The following is a 23664-nucleotide window of genomic DNA, read 5'->3' on the forward strand; positions in this document are numbered from 1 at the left end:
AACCCGGGCATTCTAAAACTGTTGTAGACCTCAGTACCTCTTTCAAGTTGTCAATTTCTTCTGTTCGTGCAAATTTCATGCTTTTCATAAAATCCCTACAGTGTGGCCCTTCAGCCCAACAAGTCAAGCCCAACCCTCAGAGCATCCCATGCAGACCCATTCCCCCTATAACTCACCTAATCTACACATCACTGAACACTACGGGCAATTTAGCATGGCCAGTCCATGTGGCCTGCACATTTTTGGACTGTGGAAGGAAACCCACGCAGATGCAGGGAGAATGTGCAAACTCCACGCAGACAGCTGCCCAAGGGTGGAATTGAGCCCAGGTCCCTAGCGCTGTGAGACAGTAGTGCTAATCACTGTGCCACCCTGCTGCCTTATATTTTTTTGAATAAATTTGTCAAAGAAGGCACTACAGTGTTGAACTTTAAACCAAACATCCGATGGATTCCCCTCACACTGTTTACTGTGAAATTTCTTGGTTTCGGGATGGGAAACTCCACAACAGCCCTTAACTTTGGTTCTCTTGGTGCTTCTTGGACTTGGCCTGAGTAAGTTGCTTTTGGTCTGGTCAGTTCGCTTTTAGCCAAGTGCATGACCAAATCGGCTATTTGCAACCGATCAAACAATTCATTCAGGTGTTGTTAGTATTCCTCCCATGTCTGGCTGATTATGGAAATATACAACACAGCTCACAATAAACAGTACTAATTACCTCATTGAAAAGTTGCAACTTTCATTCTGAATGATAAGATTTAACATTGATGCAGTCTATTGGGGGATACAAAAGCTGATATTTCTTTGGCTGCAACAGTCAATGGGATTTGCCAACATCCCTTTTATATGTCATTTTTTACATTGAACGTTATTTGTCCAGTGTTGTCGCTACAATCCTCCAGTCGTGGAGTTAAATGTGAATCTTTCTTTATTGCTGTGTTGACGTTACGATAAACAGTATAGAATTACTGCGATCCATCCGATTTTGGCAACATCACCATAAGTGAACTGCAGCTACTCTGATTTGGTTCAATCATTGTCCATTATAAATTTGATCTCTTCCCACACTTGGGCTAACATCTGTGGTGTTATGTCTGTAGGAATGTAAGAGTGCACCAATCACTGAAAGCAAGAGGCAAACTTTATAACAAGAGGGCTTGGCAGCGAGGGAGATCACACCTGGAATATTGTGTGCAGTTTTGGTCCCTTTATCTGAGAAGGATGTTCTTGTTATGGAGGGAGTGCAGTGAAAGTTTACCAGATTGAGTCCTGGGAATGCAGGACTGATGTATGAGGAGAGATCAAGTCCATAAGAATTGCATTCACTAGAGTTTAGAGGTACGAGGGGAGAATCTCATAGAAACCTACCAAATTCTAACAGGGGAGTAGGCAGGTTACATACAGCAAGAACATTCCCAATTGGCGGGGGGGGGGGGGGGGGAGGTGGAGTCTAGAACCACGGGTCATAGTTTAAGAGTAAGGAGATAATCTGGGATGAAGATGAATTTCTTCCCCCAAAGAGTGGATTCACTACCACAGAAAGTGATTGAGGCCAAAATATTGTGTTTTCAAGAAGGTAGATATAGCTGTTGTGACTAAAGCAATCATGGGGCATGGGGGAGGATAGGATTTGCACATTGAGCTCAAAGATCAGCCATGATTATATTGAATGGCAGAACAGGCTGGAGGGTTTGAATACTCCTGCTCCTATCTCCTATGCCTCTATGGCACAATGCTCCATCTAACATTCGAAGTACCTCCCTACTATCCAAGCTGAGTAATGGAAGGTCAACTTTAGAAATTTCAATTTCTGATTCATTCTTGAATCGTTCTAACATATCTAGTTCACTCCCCATTGCTTTCACCATTCTATCCTCCTTGTCATTGCATTGTTTCAACATGACAAAGCGACTGATTTTATCTCCTGTTTGGAGTACTCACCACACAATCCAATCACTGAGTTTTGTTCTGATTTCTAAGGTCCAGTGATCCTTGCTTTTAATGGTTTCTTAGCGACAGGAAACAGTACTAATACTTTGGATAAAACGCCCCATATCTTGAATGATGTGGGCTACTGTGATCAATTTGGGGGAGTTGCATAAAAAGTCAAATTTAGCTTTCCTCAACATTGTGAACAACAAGTTACATATTCCAACATGGTCTGGACATCAAGATGAGATTCTCACTAGTCAGTGGTGTAATGCCTAATAGTGGGAATTGTTGCTCATTATCAACCTGGAAACTACCCTGAAAATCTCACCTCTTCAATCTGCAGGGTCCCCGTTCTACCCACAGTTGAATAGAAACTAAGCACTGAAAATTCCTGCCATGGAAATCTGAGTGGGTACCTAGCGACTCCAGTTAGCTGCTTGCTTCTCATGACCTCCATATTGAACACCAGGCACCAGTATCTCAGAGCCTGTCTATGTGTACCAGCCAAATGCATCCTACATTGTCAAATGTTGGTGTCTGATGACATGTGCCACCTTAGTAGGCTATCATCACACATCTTCAATCCACTTACAGTATGCTACTGCATTTTAACGAGATGGTTTGGAGTGCACTGGCAATTCTTATTGCAATGCTGCTGGAAGGATGTGCAGTGAGTGACACACAGCTCATGGTTTGAGCAGGCTACATCTCAGGGCTGCTGCTTACTCCCTTAGTGCTCACTCACCCAGCACGTACCTGGTCACTCACAGCACCCCTATTCTGATTGCTGCTTGCAAACACACAAAGCCAGGCAGCATGTCATGTTGAACAGCAGCGGTCAGACAACAGGGTAGATGTGTTAGTGTATGGTACTGCCTTTTACCAGTCTCCCACCTATGGCATGTGCAGCCTGTGTGGTAATAACACTGCATGTGCATCCAACAAACGGTCCCGTCTCAAAGTCAAAGGGGTGTAAGCCCTCAGTGAAGACAAGCCTGGGGGTTCCTGTCTGTCGGGATGTCCAGGTGTAGTCAGGCAAGGGCAGTGTGCCTGCTCACAGTCTGGTGCATGGGCAGTGTGCCTGCTCACAGTCCGGGGCACGGGCAGTGTGTCTGCTCACAGTGTGGGGCATGGGCAGTGTGTTTGCTCACAGTCCGGGGCATGGGCAGTGTGTCTGCTCACAGTCTGGGGCATGGTCAGTGTGTCTGCTCACAGTCCGGGGCATGGTCAGTGTGTCTGCTCACATTCTGGGGCATGGGCAGTGTGTCTGCTCACAGTCCGGGGCATGGGCAGCGTGTCTGCTCACAGTGTGGGGCACGGGCAGTGTGTCTGCTCACAGTGTGGGGCACGGGCAGTGTGTCTGCTCACAGTGTGGGGCACGGGCAGTGTGTCTGCTCACAGTCCGGGGCATGGGCAGTGTGTCTGCTCACAGTGTGGGGCACGGGCAGTGTGTCTGCTCACAGTCCAGGGCACGGGCAGTGTGTCTGCTCACAGTCCGGGGCATGGGCAGTGTGTCTGCTCACATTCTGGGGCATGGGCAGCGTGTCTGCTCACAGTCCGGGGCATGGGCAGCGTGTCTGCTCACAGTGTGGGGCACGGGCAGCGTGTCTGCTCACAGTCCGGGGCATGGGCAGTGTGTCTGCTCACAGTCCGGGGCATGGGCAGTGTGTCTGCTCACATTCTGGGGCATGGGCAGTGTGTCTGCTCACAGTGTGGGGCACGGGCAGTGTGTCTGCTCACAGTGTGGGGCACGAGCAGTGTGTCTGCTCACAGTGTGGGGCACGGGCAGTGTGTCTGCTCACAGTCCGGGCCACGGGCAGTGTGTCTGCTCACATTCTGGAGCATGGGCAGTGTGTCTGCTCACAGTCCGGGGCACGGGCAGTGTGTCTGCTCACAGTCTGGGGCACAGGCAGTGTTTCTGCTCACAGTCTGTGGCCTTGAACATGGTCAGACACCCATCTGGGGGTGGTCGAGGTCAATGGTTCCATCTCATGACAGTCCTTTGTGTGAGCCCTAGTCCGTCCTGGGTTGGGGCGTTGGGTGTGTGATGGGGTGTGGGGTCAGTGGAATCAGCATAAGCAGGTGACTACTGGGGGCACTGTAAGGAGGTGAAGGAGTCAATGCTGGGGATTGTTATCGGGAGCCTGGGAGATGGAGGAGTCCGGGATGGTGAAGGGGACACTCGATATATAAAGGGGGGAGCGGAGCCAGTTGCCTATGGGAAGGACAGGGAATGCTGTGGGATGGTGCAGTGATAAGTGGTCAGGGCTTAAGAACGACTCTCAGTTTGAGTGGTAGATGGGGATATGTCAATGTGGGTGGCGTGTTCTGGAAAAGCCAGGGAGGTAGACAGGGAGGTATGGGTGAGGTGTGGTGGTGTGGGGCAGGGCCAGAGATCCTGGAACTGATCTGCCAATTGCAAAAATGATCTGCAAATGAAACAGTCTGGAACAACGCTTGGAGTTGGCAGAGTCGATCAGTTCAGTGGCAATAAGGGTGGGTGCTATTTCTGCTTCTCAAGGGGCAATTGCTTTAGTTACGTACCTGTAGCTTATAGCTTCACATCATTTCCAAACATTCACCTTGTGTGTGTTTTCGGGCACACGGGCTGTAAGTTCTAGTTACAGGCAACGTCCACTAGGTCATCAGTCCTTGCAAGTAACACAGAGAGATCTCAGTGAAGCGGGAGTGATCCCAGGTGACTTCAGAAGTGTCTTTTGTGGATCAGAATGTATATAAGAAGGCCTCATGAGGGAACTGAGTCCCACTCCTCTTGAACTGCAAAGATAATGCAACAAGGTCTGACATGAAATGAAGCCTTCCACAGGTGACGTGTGGCTGAGAGGAGAGGGGTTCAATATGCATGAAGCATTTTGAGTCTCCTGCTGTCTCTTCACTTGTGACGAACTGAGCATTCACTGTTACAAGGCCCTGTGTCAAACGTTCCATGGTGCTCCCTGTGTGAATGTTCCACATCCCACTCTGTGGAGGAGCAGGTTAAATTGTCATTTGTAAGGGGATGTGACTGTTAACCGTTCCCATTACCAAGGACCCGTTCCCTCCTTATATTCCTGACACAGGCTCAGATTACTGATACAGATCAGTACAGATTACTGTGGCATAGACCGATGGAGGAGGAACAGATGCTCTAACAAGCCCGGACCAGCAGCGATCCGCTGTAGAATAGCCTCCACCTTGTGAAGAGATCACAGCTGAAGGGCTGCCCGGGATGTAACGGAGGTACAGGGTCTTTCAGCCTCAATGCCATTCCCTCCAAATGGGCGAGGTGCAGCATTGATACAGATTGAGGCTTTAGTTTTATTTCAAAATATGCTTTATTCATAAAAAATATCTTTGTATATAAACATAGTCACAAGTACAGTTCATTCTGTGCAGTAGCATACCAAGGGAGAGAAACCAACATTGGAGTTTGACTCTATCCAAACAAACCTAAGACATCTCTTACACGTACAACATTATGTTTACATACGTGCACTAGGAGGGTCCAATAAGTGAAGATGCCCCATTTAACTTCAGCAGGAATACGCCAGACATCCTGGGACTCTGCAGCCGAGCCACACCAGCTGCTGGAGTGGGACTCATGACCCAAAGGGATTGGGTGAACTTTCTCTGCCAGTAACAGTCAAAGTGAAGTCTCCATTGAACTTCCATGTGACTGGCCATGAGATTGTAGATTGTGGTTGTGTGTAGTTCTGCTGCTGTTGATGGTACACAGCGCCTCATGGGTGCCCAGCCTTGAGTTGCTAGATCTGTTTGAAGTCTGTCCCATTTAGCATGGTGATATGCCACACATACCAGTGGAGGGTATTTGCAATGTGAAGGTGGGACTCCATTTCCACAGACTGTGCGATGGTCACTCTTACCCATACTGTCATGGACAGATGCATCTGCAGCTGGCAGATTGGTGCGGATAAAGTTAAGTATGCTTCTCCCTCTTATAAACCAAACGAATTGTGGAACTGAGTTCTAAGGAAGGGTCACCGTACCCGAAACGTTATCTCTGTTTTTACCTTCACCGATGCTGCCAGACGTGCTGGGCTTTTCCAGAAACTTTGTTTTTGTTCCATGTTTTTCCCTCTTGTTGGCTCCCTCACCACCTGCTGCAGACCCGGTCTAGTAGCAACGTCCTTTAGGACCCAACCTATGACAGGACAAATCCAGGCATGATGATGGCTGTGTCTGGGACATTGTCTGTAAGAAATGGTTCCCTGAGTATAACTACCTCAGACTGTTTTTTTCACTAGACAGCTCTCACAATTTTGGCAGTAGCCCCCAGATGTTAGTGAGGAAGGCATTGAAGGTCAAGAGGGTGGTTCCTGCCATTGTCTTTTCCAGTGCCAAGGTTGATGCCCGGTGGTCCATTCCGTTTCAATCTTTTAAAGATTTTGTGTTGACAAAACTGAGTGGCTCACTTGAACATTTCAGAGTCTACCACATTGCACAATGTGTCTGGAGACAGCTGTAGGCCAGACCAGGTGAGGACAGCAGATTTCCTTCCCTAAAGGACAGTAGTGAACCAGATGGGCTTTTACGACAATGGTTTCATGATATGACTAGACTTTAAAGAGCAGATTTTTAATTTAAATTCAAACTCCTCCTTGTGCTATTAGTGCTAGATTCTCAGTGGTGCTTCATTAATATGAATACACCATCGTCTCCCCTTAAAATATACCATATGCACAGAACTGTCTCGAACACGACGCACTGACTTCATTTCATTGAGGGGTTAACTGAAGGTAAGGCCCATGCCTTCAGTCCAGATGCCACGATGCCAAGTAACTGCGTTAAAAGGAACAGTCCCGTCTGTTTGGAACCTATACGGTAGAGCAACACATCAATGATTTAATTTCTTCTTGATATTGTGAATTTATTTTTGTGTGTTTGTAAAAGCCTTATTTTTAACCAGATGAAATATATGCTCCTGGAATTTTGGAAGATAAACATGGTGTAAACTTGCTGTCTACAAGGCGAATGGGGCAGGGGTCGGTAATGAAATTGGATGGCTACTTGGACCAATGAAACTGTGAGGGCCATGATGGAAAAGCGGGACAGCTCTGGTCTCCCTGCTACAGGAAGGATGTCGTGAAACTAGAAAGAGGGTTCGGAAAAGATTTACAAGGATGATGGAGGGTTTGAGTTACCGGCAGAGGCTGAATAGGCTGGGGCTATTTTCCCTGGAGTGTTGGAGGCTAAGGGGAGACCTAATGGAGGTTTATAAAATCATGAGGGGCATGGATAGAGTAAAATAGGCAAGGTCTCTTCCCTGGGGTGGGGGTGTTCAAAGCCAGATGGTATAGGTTTGAGGTGAGAGGGGAAAGATTCATACAGGACCTAAGGGGCAACATTTTCACACAGAGGGTGGTGCGTGTATGGAATATGCTGTCAGAGGAAGTGGTGGAGGCTGGTACAGTTACAACATTTAAAACATTTACTTGTTCAGTAATGCTCTGATGTATCAGTCACAATTTTTGCCCATGTTTCTGCAATGGGACCTGAACTGCTCAATCAAAAGATCGTGGATTCAAGAGCGCTACTAACTGAGCTACAGCTGCCATACGAGATGCTTTGTTGCGAAACTGCTCTGAGTTGGCACTTTTCCACTGTGACTTTCTTTTCATTGTTTGAAGGAATAATTGAATAATTTAACTTAATAGGAATGGTTTAGAGAGATATGGGCCAAATGTTGACAAATGGCTGCAGATTTATATAGGCTATCTGGTCGGAATGAATTAGTTGGACCGAAGGGTCTGTTTCCATGCTGTACATCTCAATGGCTCAATGACTCCATAACTGGGACTGACTGGATTGTTGCTCAGTGAGTCAGCGTGGACTTGATGGACCAAATGGCCTGTTTCGGTGCCATACTGGCTCTGTGAATTTTTTTATAGGAAATATTTTGCAGTGGTGTCTGAGGAGAGGCCAATGTAACCCAACCAGATGGTGTGACAGGGGCTGTCATAGGTAGATCCAAAAATTGATATTGGAAATCCTGGTGGAGTGCCACCTACTGGTGCTACATGGAAGTGTAAGAGGCGACTGCAAGATCGTAAACTAACATTAGAAATCTTCACAGATTTCAAAACTGCATGCCACTTCCATGAGATATTTAATATGTAATATACTACATTCAATCTACATATATCATAAATATATAAATGTGTCACATCTCTATGTTCAAATCATTTATCACTAAACCCTTGAGGCAAACCATCAGCTACTTCTTACAAAGCCATATATTTGCTCATTCACTGCTTTTTGCTCCTTGGCTACTTCTCTAAGTAAAAGTGAAGGAGTGCGGATGTTTGAAATGTGCCAATGGAGACAGAAAATGTCAGAAACATCAGTACGTGCAGGGTGAACTGTCTAGATCAGGAGGCTTCACACGGTCGGGAAGAAGAGATCACACCCAGAGGAAGTGAATACATAGTTCATGGAATCTGATGGCAATGTGGGATTTGGTGCCGAGCAAAAGACGCAGTTTTTGCTTGCTCTCTTTTGAGCAAGTTTGTAAGGATTTTTCAAAGGTTTTAAATTAAAACCAGGATCGGGGGCCCAGCTCAAAAGAGTGACATCACAGGCAGGCCATAAGTTCATTGGCTGGTGTTAGCTATTAGTTTGACTATCTATTACTTTCAGATTGAAGGTAAATAGGGCGAATATTTGCAGGCTACAAACTAAAAGATCAGTATAAACTTTTAAACACCAAATTAAGAACTAAGTGATTAAAACAGAGATGCCAGGCCAGGCGATGTGCTGCAACTGTGTGATGTGGGAGCTGGTGGACCCTGCTATGGTTCACAATGACCACATCTGTAGCAAGTGTTAGTTACCTGAGGAACTCTGGCTCAGAGATGATGAGCTGGAGCCTGAGTTTCGAAGCCTGCAGCACATCAGGGAGGGGGAGGGCTACCGGTACACTGCGTTTCAGGAGGCATTTACATCCCTTCAATTAACTACCTCAAACTCGGACAGTGGTCAGGGACAGGAGGGTGTGACTGTGACCGAGGCAGGTAGAGGGATCCAGGAGGTAATGCTGAAGGAACCATTGCCCTTGAGCTTGTTGAACAGGTTTGGAGACTCTTGTCCCTAATGGGGATGAGACTGGGGGCTGTGGGGATCAACAAACTGACCATAGCACCATGGCACAGGGAGCCATTTAAGAAGAGGGTGAACAGGGAAATGGAGCTGGAATCGGGGATAGTATAGACAGGGGAATAGACACTGCTCCCTAAGGCCAGGATTGAGAGTCCCGAAGGCTATGTTGCCTGCCAGATGCCTGGGTTCAGGATATCTCACCTGGGCTGCAGAGGAGCTTGGAGTGGGAGGAGAAAGACCCAGTTATCATGCCCCCCCCCCCAGGGTAGCAGTGATATCAGTAGAAAGAGGAATGAGGTTCTGTTGAGGGAATATGAGCAGCTGGAGGCTAAATTAGAAAGCAGAATCAAAACGGTAATAATGTTCGGATTACTACTTGAGCCAGGAGCAAATTGGCACAGGGTCAACAAGATTAAAGGAGTAAATGTGTGGCTAAAAGATTGGCATGGGGGGAGATGGTTTCGAATTTTATGGGACATTGGCAAGAGTGTTGAGGAAGAAGGGAGCTGTTCCAAGTTATCTGAATCATGCTGGCACCAGAGTCCTGGAAAACTGCGTAACTGGGGCGAAGGATAGGGTTTAAACTAAATAATGGTCGTGGTGTGGGGGACGGGTTCACGGTGCTGTTATTTGTAGGGAAAATTATAGAAAATTTTAAAAGGGGAGAAGACTCAGCAGAGGTTAAAGTTTCCAGATCAAGTAATAGGACAGAGAGTGTAGGAAGTGTCAGGAATATTGCTTCAGGTGCAGCAGATAAATGGGCACCTATGAGATCTGGGTCAGTTAGCACAAGACTCAGGATGCTGTATTTAAATGTCTGCAGTATTCAAACCAAGGCTAATGTTCCTTCTTCCTTGGAATTAATTTCAGCGGTGCTTTTCTTTCGTGCAGATTTAAATCTGCAGGAACAATGTTGTGGGTGTCTCAGAGACATGGTTGTGGGGGAATCAGAGCTGAGAGCTCAATATCTGATGGTGTGCATCCTATTGAGAGGGCAGGCAGTTGGCAGAGGGGGGCAGGGTTGCCTTGTTGGTCACAAATTAAATTAAATGACAGCATGAAGCGATATAGAGTTGGAAGGTGTATAAACTGTGAGGGTGGAATAGAGGAACCACAAAGGAAGAAAAGATTCCGATGGGAGTTATGTACAGGCCTCGTAGCAGGAGCCAGGATGTGGGAAAGTAAATAAACAGGAGATAGGAGCCACACCATTACAGTAATCATTGGGTACTTCAATACGCAGGTGGACTGGTATATCAAGGAAAGGCGTTCATGGAATATCTATGAGACAGTTTTTTGGAGCGGCAAATGTAGGCTCAAGTAACGAACAAACAATCTTTTTCTTTATTCGTTCATGGAATGAGGGCATCGCTGGCCTGAGAGTGTTTATTGACCATCCCTAATTGCCCAGAAGGCATTAACAGTCAACCACATTGCTGTGGGTCTGGAGTCACATGTAGGCCAGATCAGGTAAGGATGGCAGTTTCCTTCCCTGAAGGATAATAGTATTCTGGATTTAGTGAAGTGTAATGAAGCAGGCTTTATCATGGAGCGGCAGGTGAAGGAAGCCCGAGGGGGCAGTGATCATACCCTGCAGTTTGAGAGGGAGGAACTGGAATCAGATGAAATGGTATTACAATGTAGTAAAGGTAGCCACAAAGGCATGAGGGAGGAGCTGGCCAGGGCTGATTGGAAGGGGAGCCTAGAGGGGAAGATGGCTCAGCAGCAATGGCGGGGGGCGGGGGGAGAGTTTGGGAGGCACAGGAGAAATTCATCCCAGGGAATAAGGGACATACTAAGGGGAGGACGAGACAACCATGGCTGACAAGGGAAGTCAGGGACGGTTTGAAAGCAAAAGAGAAAGCATGCAATGCGGTGAAGATTAGTGGGAAGCCAAAGGATTGGGAAGCCTTTAAAAACCAGCAGAGGATAACCGAAAAAAAAACAATAAATGCGTGAAGATGAAAGATAACAGTTAGCTAGTTAGTAATATAAAAGATTATGAGTCTTTTTTAGATATTTAGAAGGTAAGATAAAGGCAAGAGTGGACTTTGGATCACTGGAGAATGAGGCTGGAGAAGTAGTAATGGGGAGCAAAGTAATGGCTGAGGAAGTGATTAGTTCCTCTGCTTCAGTTTTCGCAGTGGGAGGCACTAGAACATACCAGAACTTCAAAAGAGCCAGGCGGCAGAGGTGAGTGTAGTGGCCATCATTAAGGAGAAGGTGCTGGGGAAACTGAAACTTCTGAAGTCTGATAAATCACCCGGACTGGATGGCCCACAGCCCAGAATTCTAAAGGAGATAGCTGAGGGGATTGTAGATGCTTTGGTGATGATTTTTCAGGAATCAGTGGAGTCAGAGAAGGTGCCAGAGGACTGGAAAATGGACAATGTATCACCCCTATTTAAGAAGGGAAGGAGCAGAAGGCAGGAAACTATAGGCGGTTAACCTGGCCTTGGTCGTTGGTTAGATTTTAGAGTCTATTATTAAGGATGAAATTGCAGAGTACCTGGAAGTATAAGGTTGAGTCAGCACGGCTTTGTCAATGGGAGGCCATGTCTGACAAATCTGTTTAAACCAGTGGACATGATCTATTTGGATGTCTATCATGTCTTTGACAAGATGTTGCTCTAGTGCCTGATAAATAAGGGGAGAGCCCATGATGTTAGGGGCAAGGTACCAGAATGGATAGAGGATTGGCTGACAGGCAGAAAGCAGAGATGGGGATAAAGGTGCTGGTGACTGTTGGAGTTCTGCCGGGGTCCATGTTGGGACCACAACTATTCACGTTATACGTTAATGATCTAGATGAGAGAACTGAGTACATTATCGCAAAGCTTTCACAAAATAGGTGGAGGGGCAGATAGTGTAGAAGTTGGCAGTTGGCAGAAAGACTTGGACAGTCTACGAAAGTGACAAAGAGGTGGCGGATGGAATACAATGTGGCAAAGCATGAAGTTATGCATTTTCGTTGGAGGAATAGAGAAATAGTATGCTTTCTAAATGGGGAAAGGCTTCGGAAATCTGAAGCAGAAAGGGACTTGGGACTTCTAGTTCAGGATTTGCTTGAGGTTAACTAATGGTTCACTTATGTCCTCTAGGGAAGGAAACTGCCATCCATACCTGGTCCGGCCGACATGTGTCTCCGGACCCAGAGCAATGTGGTTGATTCTTAACACTTGCCTGGGATGGGCAATAAATGTTGGCTGAGTGCCCTCATCCCATGAATGAATAGAAACAAGGGCAGGTTCAGTTGGTGATTAGGAAGGCAAATGCAATGTTAGCATTCATTTTGAGAGGACTCAAATGCAAGAGCAGGGATGTACTGCTGAGGCTGTATAAGGCTGTGTTCAGTTTGTATTTGGAATATTGTGAGCAGTCTCAGGCCCTGTATCTAAGAAAGGATTTGCCAGCCTTGGGAGGGGGCCTGGAACAGGTTTAGAAGAATGAACCCGGGGATGAAGGTCTTGTCATACGAGGAGCGGTTGAGGACTCTAGATCTGTACTCGGTGGAGTTTAGAAAGATGAGGGGGATCTGATTGAAACTTACAGAATACTGAGACGCCTGGATAGAGTGGATGTTTCCACTAGTAGGAGAGACTAGGACCCGGGGCCACAGCGTCCGAGTGAAGGCAGAGTGAAAACAAGCTATTTCTTTACTTTTCCAACCATAATGTATAACTTCACTCTTCGCCACATCGTTATTCCTTAAGATGAAGAGGAATTTCTTCAGTGAGAAGGTGGTGAATCAGTGGAACTCATTGCCATAGAGAGGCCAGGTCATTGAGTGTATTTAAGACAGAGATAGATAGGCTCTTGTTTGGTAAGGCAGGAGAAGGGGGTTAAGAAATATATCAGCCACGATTGAATGGTGGAGCAGACTTAGACTGACCGGCCTAGTTCTGCCCCTTTCTGTTCTCATTTAAGGGACGGTCTATGATTCAGATGTGTACCATGCTATTGGGTGTCTCTGCGGATGCTGCCTGACTTGTTGAGTGTTGCCAGCAGTTCCTGCTTCCTTTTTCTCCACGTGTACCTTGTGAATCACTCATGCTGCCAGAGTATGTCCAGGGTGTGGGCTGTGGCTGACTTGGTCAGGCTCTGCATGGTGAATCACAAAGCTATGGCTTCATAGCCCCACCCTAATGTCAAGCACAAAATTGAGGCTGGAATTCAAGTGTAACACTGCGCAAGGTGTGCTCCTTTATCTGAGCTCTCACACTGACGCCTTGTCCTCCCTGCGGTGTATGACAAAGCTGTCGTAGCACCTAATTGTAAGAAAGGAATGCTGTCCTCTCTGCTATCCTGGCCAACCTTTCCCCCTCAATTAGCATCAGTCAAGCTGGTTCTTACATCGTATCTCACTGCTAATTGTGAGATCTTCCTGTGCACAGATTGGCTGTAGTTCTTCACCTCATCACAACATTGACATTGCCACAACACGTCATCAATTATAAAGCACTTTGGTTAATGCCCCAACTTTGTGAAGGATCAGCCAACCTCTGTGCATTTTTAGAATCATATCAGACTTGAAATGTTCACTCTGTTTCTCTATCCACGAATGTTTTCAAATCTGCTGAGGTATTTCCAGTGATTTTTTTTGTTTTTATTCCAAAAGGACACGAGCCCTTCCTTCTTTGCTGTGCTGTGAATGTAAGGGTGATGAGGATTGTCCTTGATCCATTCCACTTACCTGTAGCATTATCTAGCGACATATAAAATTGTTGTGATCATAACAAGGCCAGCCAGGTGGACCTCACATGGTATGGGCTCCCTGATTGGGGCTGTTAATCTGGTGCAATCAGGGAGCCCTGGCTGACAGATATAAACAGGAGTTTCAGTGGTTCTGTTCACTCTGAGAACTGGCTCTGAGGAAGCTGGGCCAGTGTCAAGTACTACGCACACGTAACAAAAAGATGACTTGGTGACAGGACACCATCCTCTGAGGAGTTACTTCAGAAACATTAAATGTTAATACACCGATCGTAATGCATTGATTATTGTTATTATGGAGCAGAGACATGGCAAGTGCTTGGTTTGTTGGCTTGGCGCTGAGCTTTTCCTTGGACAAGTCCTTCGATGTTTCCAAATATTTATAGGAAGTCACAGAACACTAGTTTATTGTCCAAAAGGTTTGTTTAAAATCACAAGCTTTTGGAGCACCTTTTGACAAAGGACTCTTGGACTACAACCTGATGTTGTGTCGCTTCTGATTTTCTCCACCCTAGTCCAACACTGGCACCTCCTCAATCGAATATTTATGGTGGGCTCCTCATATTGAGGCTTCTCTTCTTAGAATTGCTGCCACAACTCCCAGTCTAGTCATTTCTAGTGCCACACCTTACTGGAGTAACATGCTGGAAATGAAGTGCTGATATTTTCAGAATCATCACAAAAATTAGAGATTTTATCAAAGTTTGTAAAACTTCACAATTTGCCTGCTGTTTAGACCCAGATTAATATAACACAGTTTTTCTGTATCTGACAAGAATTACTGTGTTTTGCAAATACACTCATTCTAGCTGCAGTTAATAGTCACGAGCAATCAACTCTACCAGTTAAAACTTTAACTCCCTTGCAAACTCCTCCTCTACACACTCACACAGGCAGACACAGATAGACAAAAGAAACGTGGATGTTATAGATGAGAGGAAAGATTGGCAAGACACTTCAACGGGTCACATCCACAGGCAATGCGGAGATGTTCCTTTTGCTTGTCAGGATCAGCTCTTCATCAGTCTCCCTCTTCTCCAGGTACATTCACTTATTTACAGGAGCTCCAGAGTGACTGGTTCTCAAATTGTACACCCTCTATCTTATTAGTTAAAAGCCACAACCTACTGCAACTGATGAGAGAAAAGGAACTGCCTTTAGGTGTTTTTTTACTGCAGAGGAAAGGGCACTAACTCCCTTTCTGGAGATCCAAAGGTTTCTAGCCAATATCACTTATGCTCACAAGCTGTTCTATTGCCTAGGAGCCAATCTAATAGTTGTTGTCATGTAGAAGACTCTTGCGATCAATGATTGGTCATCACACCTTGGACCAGTCAGTTACTTGTTGCCAGTCAAATCTCATTTTTTTATGCCCCATCCCTGCCTGAGAAGTGATGGCTTGCAAATAAATGTTCTCTCTCTACTTGAACAAATGTCAGCGAACTTTCATTAAGTGCTGGTAGTTTGCTTTTAGAGCAGCATACCCTTCTGCAAAAACCAGTCATTTTGCTGTTTCTGTCCACAATCAAAAGTGAGCAAAAATAAGAAAATGATAGCCTCTTTACACGAAATACAAATAATTGAATTTCTGGAGCACCTTTCACCACTCGAAGGGATTTTACAGACACTGCATTTTGAAATGCACTCGCTTTTCTAATGTAAGAAACATGGCAGCTAGCTTGCACAAAGCCAGCTCCTGCAAGTGTGTTTTAATGACATTAGTGCAGGGATTAATATTCTCCAGGACCCTGGGGACATAGTGCCATGTCAGCTTTTACATCCACTTGAAAAAGCAGACGTGGCCTTGATTTAGTGCCTTTTCTGAAAGCTGGTACCACTGACAATGGAGCGTACCATCAGTACCACAGTCAGCTTAGATGTTCTTTAGTGCTGATTGTGAAGCTACAACTGGAGAGAACATGACCATAACAGACATTGCACAATACAGCTTTCGGCATAGCAGGAGCTGTAAGCCATCATCTTTTCTATCTTTCTCTCTGGGAGAGAACATTTAGTAATGGCTTGGCTTAAGTCAGGATGTACACACATTCTGCTGCATTTTGACCGAGGATTTACGCTTGAGGCATGAACGTGTCTGCCTCTCTCAGTACCTGCCCTTGCTAAAAGTTGCCAGATCTTTTCTCACTTTTTGAAGCTCAAGTCAATTGCGGCATTAGAGACTTATAAAATGTCACAAAGTTCAGCCTGTAGTGATATTCTCCAGGGAGTGCAGGGACAGATCTGAGAGACTGGCAAACTGCCCATGCTGCGCTGCTGTTACGCTGCACCAATGTTAAGAGGTGCTGCATTATATATCGGAGACTCCTGCCTGACTTAAATTGATTCTTTTTCTGGGGGCTTCGCTCTTAACTGGCCAGCAATTCTTCCTCAAGAATCATTATTGGAATGAGTATACTCATCAAAATGTTGCTTCTGTGCGATGTTTCCGAGCACAAACTGACCACCTCAAATGCCCACACATAAACATTTGGTAATTTAATGCGAGCAAGTTGTTGTTTGGAAGTGCTGCAAGACTTATCCAAAGGCATGGGTGAGCTGCTACGTAACTGCAACTCTATGCTTTCTGTCCTCATGTCATGTAGTGTTCTAAGTGCACCCAGTCAGTGAGGGCATGTGGTCAGTGCCCAGGGCAAGGCTGGAGGGGGGAGGACGGGAGTGAAGGTGCTTGTTGATGCTAGTGGACCTAACTGGCAATTTAGCGGGCAGGGAAAGCAACTAGGAACTGGGAAGTGCCGACTAACCCAATCCAGAGTTCCAGGCCATGGACGAATGGACTGAACCTGGAGGCCCCATGATGGCCGACAGATGTTCCTGGGAGCCAAGGGGTGGGCAGGATTTCCAAAGCTGTGGTGACTAATGGCAGAGGGTCATGACCAGTCCTTACCCCGTGACACTGCTGATGCTCATGACATCCAATACAAGCAAATGCATGAACTGAAAGCATTGAACCTGTGCCAGTGAGCTGCCTTGATCAAAGCCCTGATGTCTGTAACTTTGCCAAGGCTGTTACAAAGTTAACTCAAAGTGGGAGATGGAACGTGTGCAGACCAATTAACTGATGGGTGTGTGACAACTGCGTCTGCTAAGCATTCTTCAACACTTATGAAGCCATTTATGTGGTTTCTTTCACATGTTCAATGGCAAACATCCCAGGTTTATTATGGAATAGACTCAGCAAAGTTTGCATCACCTGCTCTTCACAGCTGCTTGCTGGGTTACTCATGTTTTTGCTATTCTCTTTTACATAAAGACTTGCTTTCCTTCAATATTCTCCCCACTCCTTTCCTGTAGACATTACTTCAAGCTGAGTGTTAGCCACATATCAATGGAGAACATTCCTGTCTGACTCAGAGGGCCGTGAGCTAAACTTTCATGTGGGATGAGCACAAGTTGTAGGCTGACACTGCAGTGCATTAAACAATGGCCTCTCCAGAGGGCATAGAAGATTCCAAGACAATATTTCAAAGAAGGATACTCTCTAGTGTCCTGACTGATATTTAACTCTCAATCAACTTCACCAGCACTATGTATCTGGACCAATCACTTTGCTGTTTGTGGATGCTTACTGTGCACACATTGGCCCACATGTTTCCCATGGAATGGAACCTCCAACTGTAGTTGGTAATAGTAAGAGAGGGCACTGAGCAGGGCAGCTGGAGTGCCAGGACCTGCAGGAGCAGCTGGCAATGGTGAGGGAAAGCATGGAATAGGACAGCTGGAGGAATTGAATGAATCCTGTCTGGATGAGAGGGTAAGGCTGGGGGAAGGAGGCCCAGTGGGGAACAAAACGATCAGACAGACAAAGGATTTCCTCAACTAATGAAAACCACAGGCATAATTACTGCACCTTCCTTGTTTAACCTTTATTTCCCTTCATGTTAATGCCAGTAAAATAAAAATCCCTGCTTCATGATCTTTGGGCTGTCCACGTGTTCAAATCTCATGTAACATCTAAATTACAACAGTCAATTCACACCAAAAGTCATTTATTGGCTGCAAAGCACATTTTGACATTGAGTTCTTGAAAGGTGTTATATAAATGCAAGTCCTTCTTTGCTGTTTTGATCTCCATGGACATTGGCATCACTCTGTTATTGTACACAATTGCCTTTCTCAAACTGAGACAATAAGTGTAGCTGAATATTCAAACATTAGAGCATTGTCCAACCAAGCTGGGTCCTATCCTGAAACAACACTCTAACAAAGGATGCTTGGCAGTGAGCGGGAACTTTGGAACCAATAGTATCTCCTGCACTCAGTGCACAGACAGGCTCTACATCAAAACCAGCACTTCTCCAGTATTCATACCACAGTAACCCCCTGGGCAGTACATTTATCTCATTTGAAGAGCTCCTGATTCCAATCTGAGGTGCTGGTTTTCAAGCTCAAGAGAAAATCATTTTTCTCTTTCACTAGTTTCCAATTTTGATATATGATTGACATCTGAAAGGTCCTTCCTGAACTCTCTTCCCTATCAGCCAACAGGCTTTGGTCTCCAGCCTTTCCTTGGGGCTCATCCCTTTAATTCTGGGAATCAGCCATATTACTCTGTGCCCACTCCTGCTCCTGAGTTTAATGCTGGAACATTTCAATTATTCCCACTGAGACTGATCTTGGTCCAGCTCAGCTATGACCCACAGAGTGACAAATGCTCATGGGTCACCAAGATGGGCATTCAATAAAGTGTGAGCAAAAGAAACATATTATTTCCTTCATGATAAAGGACATGTCTCTAACTCTCCAGCAACAAACACCAAAAGACACACACATGAACAAAGTGAAGCTAATGTCACGTGAAACACTTACAAGTGAAAACTGCATTTGAAAAGCAGCCCTTGTGCTCTCGATGAGTTTTATGCTGATGTCAATGGAGTCACACAGGAACATTGTGACCATGATGAAGAACCTCCCTGTTTGTCCAGGAGGCTGCTTTCTAGCCAATCGTAGCTGCTGTATTGTCAGCTGACAACAGGTCTAACCAATGAACAGATTCCCCTCACTGTGTCTCTCATACCGCCAACAATTTAAATATTTATTGTCATCATGTGGAACATTGGAAAAATGTAAGGACATTGGAAGAGGCGTATCGTTCGCTTTAAGCATTGGGAATGCTGTTCAAAAAATCTCCCTGGGCCTAATGTGGACTGAGAGCTTGCTCAAGAATCTATCCATCGAGCCAGGTCTGCTCTTTACACCAAACATGGGATCAGTCAATTATACAGCACAGAAAGAAGGCTGCTCAGCCCATCATGCTATGCCAGTCCTTTGAAAGAACGATCCCAATGAATCCTCCCGCACTAAAGTTTATGAAGTGAACATGTATTTGGCAAAGAAATTAGCAGGTGCCAGTCTGCCTTCCCAATCAGCTAATTGTCAATAAACTGTACAGCTTTTCTCTTCCAGCAAACAGCCCTGACCAGCTTGAAACCAGTTCTTGTATAGATGCCTTAACCTTAACCTTAGAATCAGAGAATCATACAATACTGAAGAGGCCCTTCAAACCGTTAAGAATGTACTGCCAAAAGAGATACTGTTACACTAATCTCACTTTTTGTATTTGGATATAGCACTGATTGCTACGATATTGCAAGTGCTCATCCAACTACTTATTAAAGTAGGTTGTGAGGTTTCCTGCCTCAACTGCTCTCCCAGGCATTACATTCCAGATCCCCACCTCTAGGAGATTGCTTTTTTCCTCAATCCTCTCCGCACCTCCTGCCTTCCATGTTGAAACTGTGCCCCCTTGTTATTGTCTCCCTGACTGAGGGGAACAGCTGCTTCCTACCTGCCCTGTTAATACGCTTCAACCGGGTTGTCCCTCAGTCTTCCCTGCTCCAAAGAAAATGATCCGAGCCTGTCCAGCCTCTCTTTGTAGCTAAACTGCTCCAACATCCCTGTGAATCTCCTCTGCACCCTCTCCAGTGCCACCATTTCCTTTCGATAGTGTGGTGACCAGAACTGCACACAGCACTCCAGCTGTTGTTTAACCAAAGTTCTGTACTGCTCCAACGTGACCTCCCCACTCCTATAATCAATGCCTCAAATGATAAAGGTAAATTTCCTGTGCGCCTTATTAACTATCCTATTAGCCATGTCCTGCCACCTTCAGGGGTCTGTGGACAAGCATCCCAAGTTCCCTCTGTTCTTCTGAGCTTCCTTGTGTCCTGTCATTCATTGAGTACTCTCATGTCTTGTTCCTTCTTCCAAACTGCATCATCTCATGTTTACCAGGGTTAAATTCCATCTGCCATTGATGTGCTTGCCTGACCGACAATCTGTTAACATCTCCTTGTAGCCTAATACCTACTTCCTCACTGTCAACTATCCAGCCAAACTTCATGTCATCTGCAAACTTGCTTTTCATCACCTGCACGTTCTCATCTACATCATTTATGAATGTTGCAAACTATAAGGGTCTTGGGACTGCAGTTCACCACTGCACATCGGGCTCCAATCACACAAACAGTTGCTCTGTATCTCAGCTCGAGCATGCACATATACACATTCAATTGACACAGTAATACCAGCAATAAGATTTCCTCCATTGCCCTGAAAAATATCTTCTGCAATTGTATATCTATTCCTCTCTGAAACTTACCATGACATCTGCTTTCCATCATCCTTTTAAGCAGTTCATTCTAGAGCAGGAAAATTCATTGCCTAAAAGGAGATTCCCAACTTTTTAAAAAAAATTGATATCTTGCCAATTACATTGGTTATCAACTGTGATGCCACTGGAAACCAATTCCCCTCATTTAGCCAATCAAATCCCCTCATGATGTTGAAAATCTTCATCAAATGCCGTTGTTTTCCATTAGCATGCCTAATTCCCGGTAACATTTTGGCAAACCTTCACTTGGCCTCAACATTATCCCTGAAGAGTGAAGATCAGAATTTGACATAATGTTGCAGCTGGCACCAAGCGTGTGTTGCATATTAAAAAAAAATCATAACTTCCCTATTTCCATACTCCATGATTCTACTTCAAAGCCAATGATTACATCTCTTTTTCAACAGCCTTCTCAATTTGACTTGACATCTTAATAATGTATGTGCTCACACACACACAAATTATATCATTTTGTTCATTTCTATTGCCTCGTCTAATACATCCTTTTTAAAAATTCATTCACTTGGATATGGGAGTCACTGTCTTTATTGCCCGGGGACAGTTAGGAGTCAGCCATGTTGCTAAAGGTCTGGAGTCACATGTAGGCCAGAGCAGGTAAGGAACGGCAGATTTCCTTCCCTGACCAGATGGGTCTTTCTTGATAATCAGCAAGTTTCATGGTGATCATTAGACTCTTAATTCCAGGTTTTTAATTCCAATGGAAATTCCACCATCAGTTACGGTAGGATTCATACCCAGGTCACCAGATTACTACCAGTGTTTCTGGATTAATAATCTAGTAATAATACCATTGGGCCATTCCATCCCCTACTGAAGCCTATCGCTTCATGCTTTTTCTTTTGCATTAAATTTCATCTCACATGTGTATGCATGACACAGTAATGTGTGTATGTCCTCCTGATATCTCTAATTCCCCTCTTTATCTTGCACTATATTTCCAAATTTTATGACTGACTTAGTGAGGTCATGTTAAACAAGGCACTATGAAATCAAAGGATGTTGGGAAATCTCAGCAGGTCTGGCAGCATCTGTGGAGAGAGAAACAGAGTTAAGGTTTCGAGTCTGCTATGACTATTTTTTGGGACTGCAACAACTCCATTTCTCCCTGGGCTGATGCTGCCAGGCCTCCCGGGTACCCCTGGCAGTATCTCTAATCATTTCAGAATTTCCAGTGTCTGCAGTATTTCACTCTCATTTGAGTAAGATGCCGTTTTGTCTAAAAGCTGATCAAAGGCCCTGTTGGAAAATCAATAGCACTGAATTTGACACAGAAATTTTTAGTGCATTGAAATGGCCTTGTTGAACTGAAAACAGACTACAACCTGCTGAAACAAGGCAGTTCTGTGTCATTGAGTTCACTTTGAACTCACTAAATATCTGAGTGGTGACAGGTCCGGGGGCCTGGGCTGTAATGCAGTGCTTTAGTGAACTTGTTTTGTTTTTCTGGGATTTAAATGACCTACAGTTGGCCTGTGTCCAAATCTGTGAAGCTCCAGAACTTGGAGAAGTCAGGCCCAGTTTAGACGAGAGACGCACTGCAGTGTCTACTCCCAACCAGCTTGGTTAACATATACGGGGCAGCTCAGGAATTAGTACGAATTAGTGCAAAAACAAAACTTGCATTTATATAGAGATAGTAGGAACTGCCGATGCTGGAGTCTGAGATAATAAAGTATAGGCCTGGATGAGCACAGCAGGCCAGGCAGCATCAGAGGAGCAGGAAAGCTGACGTTTCAGGCCTGGCCTGCTTTCCTGCTCCTCTAATGCTGCCTGGCCTGCTGTGTTAATCCAGGTCTACACTTTATTATCTGCATTTATATAGAGCCTTTTGTCCCAAAGTGTGTCACAGCTGAGCAATTGCTTATAAAATAAGGTAGCTGTTGAACCTGTGGCAGCGTATCTACATACAACATGAAAACATTAACTGGATTGGGAAGAATTCTCCATTTTAGGTTTCTTTAATTGGATTTGATTTATTACCATCACATGTACCTAGGTATAGTGAAATGTTGTGTTTTGTGTGAAGTGCAGGTAGATCATACCACACAAACTACATTAGGGTAATAGAAGGGCGAGGAATACAATGTAATGGCACAGAGAAGATACACAGGGAGTGAGAGCAACCTTAAATTTGAAATTTTAGAGGCCCATTCAGAAATCTAATAAAAGCGAGAAAGAAGCTATTCTTGAATCTGTTGGTACATGTGTTTAAACTTTTGAATCGCCTGCCTGACGGTAGAGTTTGGAAGAGATTATAACTGGGGTGGCGGGAGGGGCGGTGATCGGTGTTTTTAATGATGTTGGCTGCCTTTCCACACCAACGTGAACTGTAGATGGAGTCAATGGGGGAGGGATTTTGGCCAGGGCACTGGTGAAAGTAGAGATACCCGAAACGTCAACTTTCCAGCTCCTCTGATGCTGCCTGGCCCTACTGGTGAAAGTAGATCGTCTTCTACAGCTGGAATTTTTAAAATCCATATGTCTAGGGAAACAAAGCCTCAGTTTAACACACTTATGACCATTCATTATTCCCTTAGCTAAGAGTGACCAGTTGACTGATTTTGGACACCGTCACATCTATTATTTTTACCGTTTGCCCATTGACTACATTAAGACACCAATAGCTGGTGACCCGTCAATGTTCTTGTGTCTGTCTACAAGCAACATCAATGCAACAGGGAAGCAAGAACTTGATTTGATTTAGTAATAATATCCGATCCCCCCCCGTGATCTCTCCAACACATTGGATAGTTCTGCCAGACTTGCTGAATTTCTCCAGCAATTTTTGTTCTCATGTTTTTACAGTAGTCACACATCTGTGGTTCTGTGTTTTATTCCTGCAGTATTGAAACAGGCCCTTTGGCCCAACAAGTCAACTCTGACCCTCAGAGCATCCCACTCAGACCCATCCCCCTATGAGGCACCTAATCTACACATCCCTGGACAATTTAGCATGGCCAATCCACCTAACCTGCAGATCTTTGGACAGTGGGAGGAAACCGGAGCGCCCGGAGGAAACCCACGCAGACATGGGGAGAATGTGCAAACTCCACACAGGCAGTCGCCCAAGGGTGGAATCGAACCTGGGTCCCTGGCGCTGTGAGGCAGCTGTGTGCCACCGTGCCACCCCATGGTGTTGCTGGGGTTCAGGGCAGCTCTCCTGATTTCCAGCCTAATGATTAATTCGCAAGAGGAGGCTGGAAGAACTCTGCAAGCCCCGCAGCATCCTACCAGGCAGGTAGGGTACATTG

The sequence above is a fragment of the Stegostoma tigrinum genome, chromosome 19 (genome assembly GCF_030684315.1).
Source record: "Stegostoma tigrinum isolate sSteTig4 chromosome 19, sSteTig4.hap1, whole genome shotgun sequence".
Lineage (NCBI taxonomy): Eukaryota > Metazoa > Chordata > Chondrichthyes > Orectolobiformes > Stegostomatidae > Stegostoma > Stegostoma tigrinum.